The sequence below is a fragment of the Pangasianodon hypophthalmus genome, chromosome 10 (genome assembly GCF_027358585.1).
Source record: "Pangasianodon hypophthalmus isolate fPanHyp1 chromosome 10, fPanHyp1.pri, whole genome shotgun sequence".
In the NCBI taxonomy this organism is placed as follows: Eukaryota; Metazoa; Chordata; class Actinopteri; order Siluriformes; family Pangasiidae; genus Pangasianodon; species Pangasianodon hypophthalmus.
In genome coordinates, this window is record NC_069719.1 from 20,355,231 (window position 1) to 20,361,230 (window position 6,000).

At 40.4% G+C, this 6,000-nt stretch overlaps 1 protein-coding gene across 1 annotated transcript in view; it reads right to left on the minus strand.

The window, feature by feature from the left end:
* The window catches only part of akt1 (v-akt murine thymoma viral oncogene homolog 1), a 60,440-nt gene extending 57,124 nt beyond the window's left edge, over positions 1–3,316 (minus strand). Inside the window, exon 1 of the mRNA XM_026934181.3 lies at positions 3,068–3,316. The gene's annotated coding sequence lies outside the window, so the exon portion shown is untranslated. The remainder of the gene's footprint in view (positions 1–3,067) is intronic.
* Positions 3,317–6,000: the final 2,684 nt, after the last annotated feature.

Sequence of the window (6,000 nt, forward strand, 5' to 3'; positions counted from 1 at the left end):
CAGTCTGGAGAACAAATACACAGGACTATCCCTAATTTAAATGAAACATGATATGATTGTAAGGAGGCATCACTAACATGTCATGATAAGCAGACGTGACGTGACCCCAAAGCGGACAAGGTTCTAAAGATGTAAGTGTAAATGTAATGAGTCTGTGCACGCTCGAGCTTGCAGGGAATGTCTGGTTTTGGCAATAAAACAATTTATTCCATTTTCCATAAACTCTCAGAGCAGCTCACACATACAAGTAGGAGGTCATTATGTACTCCATCACTGGACATGTTTACAACAAAAAAAGTGCTAGTGGAGCACATAATTAGCTGAGTTACATTTAGGCGTTTCAGTTCTAAGGAACAGGGCTGGACAGAGAATATTAGTCAGATCTGAAAAACATTCAATCATGATATCATCATGTCTAACAGGGAGTAATGTGATTTCAGTAATCTTCTAAGATTAATACTTGTCACAGTGTAGAAAATGATCTCAATAAAACCTTGGTCGAAATTCTGTAACACACTGTTCAACAGTGTGTTCTCCATGTCAGGTTATATGATGAAGATCCTCTAACGACAGACCTGTGATTAAAGAAAACGACTACATTTTGATTAAATCATCAAACAGCGTGATCCAGGCTCATGCAAAAAAAAAACAAAATAACAAAAGTAAAATAAAAAAATGGAGTCTGATAAACAGAGACATTCTTCAAAGTGAGTTGTAGGTAATAAGGATAGTGACATTGGGTGCGTCTCAATCAGCTCCCTAGTTCAGTAGTCAGGGCACTGATCAGGGAGTCGGCCATTTTAAGGGCTGTCTCAATCGCAAAATCCTTCCGGTGCACCTGAATGGTCGCGCCCTAAAAAAAAAAAAAAAAAAATCCCACAATGCACCACAAAAACCAGGCAGCATCGATGCTCACTATGCTCCCTTGGAAATGACCTCATATTTTCTAAAGCCCCTCAGCCTGAAAAAAATAAAATAAATGGCAGACGAACTCTCAGCCAACTTTGTCTACAAATATAAGTAGCTTGTTATCGTTGCTGTAGCTCTCAAATGATTACATACGTTAGTGGTTTTTAACTTGATTTGAAGTTCTGTATACGGTTTGTTTGAGTTTAACGACTTTTAAGTGTTTAATTATTTTTAAAAAATCCATTGTTAGCCTATGATCCTGCTTGAAGTACCATGATAGAAACGAGTGTGATTAAGCTAATAAATTTATGGGACATAATGTCAGAAAGATATCGGTCCTGCCTGTTGTTGATAAATGACATTGGTGAAGTTTTACAATGTGAGTATGTAGTCATGTCACTGGGGAGTCATGAGTGGGCCAATGCATAGTGAGCCAGGTCCTTACCGGTGCCTGAACTCGTGTACACAATATACTGATTCACCACCTAGGAAGCTAGAGAGCTGACTTTTAGCTGTCCCGTGAGTTTAGTGTAATCTTATGTTGTTGTCCTACTGGTTGCTTTTCGATGAGCATCGTAGCTGCAGCTACACTCTGAGATTTTATTAAAAATGCTTGGCATTGCTAGACTTTTGTCGTCGTCTCTCTCGGGTCTCAATGGCGCCAAATCAGTCATCACATTATGCGTTCTAAGACCACCAATCTCAACTCACATCACAACCAAACATCGTGAAAAGGTACCGCGTAAAGGCAGCAGATTGTAAGATGTTCCTCCAAGACCCTAAAAAAGACCCAACGTGATGGAAGGCCAGTCATATGACAAGTCCAACAGCAGTAGCAGCTTTTTTTTTTTTTTTTTTCCCTTGTTGATGTTTAGGCCTGCCTCCTGAGGCATGCCTCCCCTACCCAGCACCAACACACACAATAACCCCGACTGTGTGTGTGAGCAGATTTCGGCAGCATTCCTGGGATTCTGCATGTCACTGACGGCACATTTGCGTCAACGGGACCCAGAGGAACTTGTAGACCTTTCACACATTAATGGACATGAAGAAAGAATGGAGAGTGCAGGAGGAGTGTGCCTCAGCATCTTCAAGGCATGAATGACTTGAGGGGAGGGGGAAAAAAAAAAAAACAGCCTCCATTAAGGGCTCATGAGTTTGGAAGAGACTTGAGTGAGCTGTAGTAGAACAGAATAATAATAACTAAGTAAGAAAAAAAAAAAAAAGAAGAGAAAAAAAATACATTAGGCTAAGTAAAAATCAAAAGAAAGTCTATGCTAAGCTAAGGTTGCTCTTCCTGCTGGTGTTTGCCTCCTACAACCAAAACAGACAAGGTTCAAGAAGCAGCATGCCTCTATTTCCAAATACATCCATCTTCCCTATTTAAGAGCACTAGGTACGTCTAATTAACACTGACTATCTATTGCACTGCGCGTAAATAAGTAGCAGTTTGGGACACAGCCGAACAGACAGGGAGCGAGAGAAAGAGAAACAGAGATGGACAATAAATCAACTTAAACAACCACTACTTCTCACACGGGTGTGCCCGAGCGGCCCAGCGAGAAAAACACAGCACACAGCCAACGAAAAATCAGCCTGGGAACTTCTTCAGAAAACCATTTTTACAGGAATTTATAGAGATTTTTGTTGTTTTTTTTTTTTTAAGAAAATGGAGTCAAGCTAAGAGCTGTGAGGGAACAAAAAGTAGTAGGCCTTAACCGTCCACGCGGCGGCCAGCGCGAGCGCGACGAGCGCGAGAGGACACAATGTAGAGAAATGACAGATGAATAAAAAGCACTCGGGTTGGGTTTAGCTTCAGCTTCTCGGACACGGACACACACACACACACACACACACACACACACACACACTTGCTGTTTACACCCGTACTTTTCGTTTACATGTGCCAGCTTGTGTTCACGCTACATCTAAATAACGTGGTTCTTTATTTATTTGCTGAAAACAAACAAAAAATATAAGCAGGAGGAAGAAGGCCCAGGCAGCAGCAGGCTGAGAGACAGAGAGACACAGAGAGAGAGAGAGAGAGAGAGAGAGAGAGTAAGTAAGTGCATCCTATAGAACAGAGAGACCTTCCTTCCCTTTCAGTTGAACAGTCCGCCGCGGCGACGCCGCCAAAACACGCAAAATGGCACCTTACCTCGACGACAAATCAAAAATGCCTCCGGAACATTGCCCTGGTGGCGTCAGGCGATTTTCGCAGGCTGCTAAATCCCACAGAAAAAGGCCAGGTAAAGTGTTTTCATTTACCCCGCTCCCCTTTTGCCTTTGCTCCACTACGCCTCCCAAACGGCTCTGGCTCTGCAGGGCTGCTGCCACTAAGCACGACGCCGCGGTCCTAGCGCCGGCCTGATTTCCTCAGAACCACTCAACAACCACGTGCGCTCAGAGGCATGGAGTTATACTTGTGCCAAAAAATGGTATTGACTGTAACTTTTCAAGAACCGAACAAAAATATACAGTGAGAAAAAAGAAAAACACCCTGAAACTGAAAACAGTGCCAAAAATTTAACATGGTCTTCAAATAAACAGCATGCTCTGTTAAGTTTTCTGAGCTTCCTTTTTGCTAATCATGGTTTATGAATGCGCTGCCAGAGTTTTCGTTTACGTTTTCAGAGTTTTCGTTTACGCTTTCAGAGTTTTCGTTTACACGTCACAAGTTCACATTCGCCATACTGGCACAAACCTCTCGTGTGGGCGGGCTTAACAGCGATTTACTCTCATTGGCTAGTGAGATTTGGATTGACAGCTCGAGTGTTAAGCTGAGGAGGAGCAGGAGGATGAAGACCACGACGAGGACGACGACGATGCTCTGTGCCGCTCCTGAACGCTGTATCCAGAACGCTCCCCAAAATTCGTGCCAATGAAGTCTTTACTTCCAGGTCAGGGAGCTGTCGATCCAGTTCTCACTAGCCAGTGAGAGTAAATTGTTGTTAAGCCTGCCCACACGAGAGGTTTGTGCCAGTATGGCGAATGTAAACTTGCGGAGCGTAAACGAAAACTCTGGCAGCGTATTCATCAACCGTGATTAGCAAAAAGGAAGCTGAGAAAACTTAACAGAGAATGCCATTTATTTGAATTTATCATATTACATTTTTGCCACTGAGTTCACTGTTTTCAGTTTCAGAGTGTTTTTCTTTTTTTCTTGCAATTATTGTATATTTTTGTTCGTTTCTTGAAAAGTTACGTTCAATACTTTGGGCACAAAATTTAATTCCATAATGGAGATATAGTGGTATAGAGAATAGCTTCAATCCACTGCTTTTTCATGGGAATTTACTTTTTTTTAATGAAAGAGTGTATATAAGTGACAAAATATGTAATTCATTGATCTTTAATGGGCTATCTGCTATATCCTGACCAGGATCACAGTGTACGGTGTCTATCTTGGTAACACTAGGTGCAAGGGTGGCACCACTACCCCAAAAGTGGTGGGGTAAAATGTAATGATATTTAATAAAATTTGAGCTATTAATGATATTTAAACTAGGTAACAAATACTGCAAGTAGAACATACCTCAAGCAAATATTCCTTAAATTAATTTTATGAAACAGTAAAGAACTCACAACGTCTCAGTGTTTGCTTCCTTATACAATACTGGGGTTAACTACTTACATTACATTTCAATTCTGTGGAAAACGATAGAGCATATTAAATTACATTACTCAAAATATTTAAAGAGACACCATATTTTAAATGCATTAAAACCCATGATCAACAATAATAAATGAACGAGCTTCCATATACAATACTATGGTCAACAAACACACCTTTTAATGTCAGAGTAGTATATTATAGTATATATTAGTATAGTATATGTTATAATAATAGTATAGTAGTCAGAGATATAACTTCAGAGTAGTTTGTTTCGACCCTGCACGCTTTCATTTTACATGCATGTTACTCCTCAGGCAGCTCATAACAGCAACGAATTAGTTCACAAAGTTAGATAGCACTAATTCTAAAATATGTTTTAAAAATCTTAGACATATTGACGTTCCGCAATAGGTTGTTTGACCGACTTTTGACTGACTTGGTTTTTCAACCGAGTCAGAGCTGTCTGTTATTGCCTGAGGTGCTGGTCACCGCCCCAGTAGGTTGAAAAGTGCCAGGTCAAATGCCGGCTCGCCCCCATTGCCCCAGCGGCCCTGACTAGGTGCAAGGCTTCCCAAAATTCAAAATCAGAGTAAATCAAAATACTGTAGCAGAGGCGATAAAGTATACAAGACTATAGTTTTCTAATCATGAACCAACTCAGCTTCTGTAGTAGATCCTGTGTTGTGGTTTATCCATGCATTTCACATGCATTTATGTCAATTATTTAGCTGAAGGCAGCTCATCAGACCAGAGTCTAGCTACAGGGCTAAAGACATTAAGTCAAAAAGGGGAGAGTTTTCACAAATTTTCATAGATTTTTCATTTTATTTACCAACTCTTGTTTGACTAGCAAACTGACCGGAATGGACAGGGAAGTACGCGTTTATTCTCCTCGCTTCAAATTCAGAACGTGTGTCGTCTGTTGAGTTTGTGATGTTAGTCAAAATGTGAAGCACCACTACAAAACAAAGCAAAGCAGAACCACTTCAAATTGTCTTATTTATAGCCGTAAACTAAACATTAAGGATTAAGGTTAAGGATTAAAAAGTAACTGTTGTCACCATTAAGTCATGTTAGTTTCTTATCCAGACCTTTATAACCAAGGATTTTTTTTTTTGGAATCTGACCTTTACAAATTGGAGTTGAATACCCTTACTGTAAGTGATGCCGCCTTGATTCCTCGATCCTGCCTCCTTCAGCCTGTGAATCGCACATTGTCTGAAGTCCACCATCTTACTGGAAGTACCAACATTTAAAAAAGCAGTTAGAGGAATCAAGGGTAGAGGAGATAGGAGGCTTCTAGGAGAGTGAGGATACACAGGTGTTTCCTATGGTATAAACTCTCCAACTTTCCCAGAAAAAGAAATTACAATAAATGATATAACAATAACAACCACAAATACAAAATTAATAATCTTAATTAAATAAACAATGGGTACAAATCAAATCCTTGCATAAATGTCAATTAATATGCC